Source organism: Cyphomyrmex costatus, unplaced genomic scaffold (genome assembly GCF_001594065.2).
Source record: "Cyphomyrmex costatus isolate MS0001 unplaced genomic scaffold, Ccosl1.0 scaffold843, whole genome shotgun sequence".
Lineage (NCBI taxonomy): Eukaryota > Metazoa > Arthropoda > Insecta > Hymenoptera > Formicidae > Cyphomyrmex > Cyphomyrmex costatus.
Window position 1 is genome coordinate 216,739 of NW_017280423.1, and position 952 is coordinate 217,690.

Here is a 952-nt window from a genome sequence, read left to right on the forward strand (position 1 = left end):
GCGACGATTACAATTCTTCACTTCCCCGCTTGATGACAGCCGTCGACTGCTACTAAACCAACAGCGCCCCGTCGCGCGACGTTCGACTGTCGTCGAGCGCCGCCGTCGCGAGCGCCACTCAGCGGCGTTCGACTGTTGTTGATCCGACAGACCGCCGCGAACTCAAATCGATAATAATCACGTGTACGCGCATAACTGCGTATCTTATTACTTTTCAATCAACACTTTTCGATGCGTTCAGATAAAACGTCCGAAGTATGTATCATGGAATTATTCGGAATGGATTCCGAATTGTTCAATTATTCCCTGAATTTCTATTGTGCTTTCTAGGAAAAACAAAATAAGAATAAGAGACACAATAGAAGGATTAAGGAATAAGAAAAACTTCAACTTATCAGAAACCCGCGAATACCTCGGAATACATAGTTTTTGATAATTTGACATTTTTTTTCCTTATTCCTAATTTCTTATTTCTTCTATTATGTCTGCACTCTAATTCCGAATAATTCTATACTTCTCTATATAATATACATACCCTCTAGATTTGATATTCTGATAAACATTTTGATAAACATTTTGAAAACATTGAACTTATAAGATAATTCACCATAATGCAACAGTCAAAATAAAATTTCTAAATAATATTTGTAAAAAATTAGATAAATTTAATTTGAGATACTTTTTTTATTCATTTTCTTTTTAAGAGTATAATATAAATGAGACGTCTCGGCAGTATACTGAATAAGAAATAAATCAAGACACGTTATCCGATTATTTTCAAATTCTCGACAAACATTTCCAATAGATTGAAGCATATATATATATTTATTTATATATATATATTTTTAATTTAGCTGAATATATAATATAATGGACTGAATATATAATATAATACTTCATGTTACAATATTCGTACATTATTTAGGAATAATACAGTTTTTTTGAGCACAAT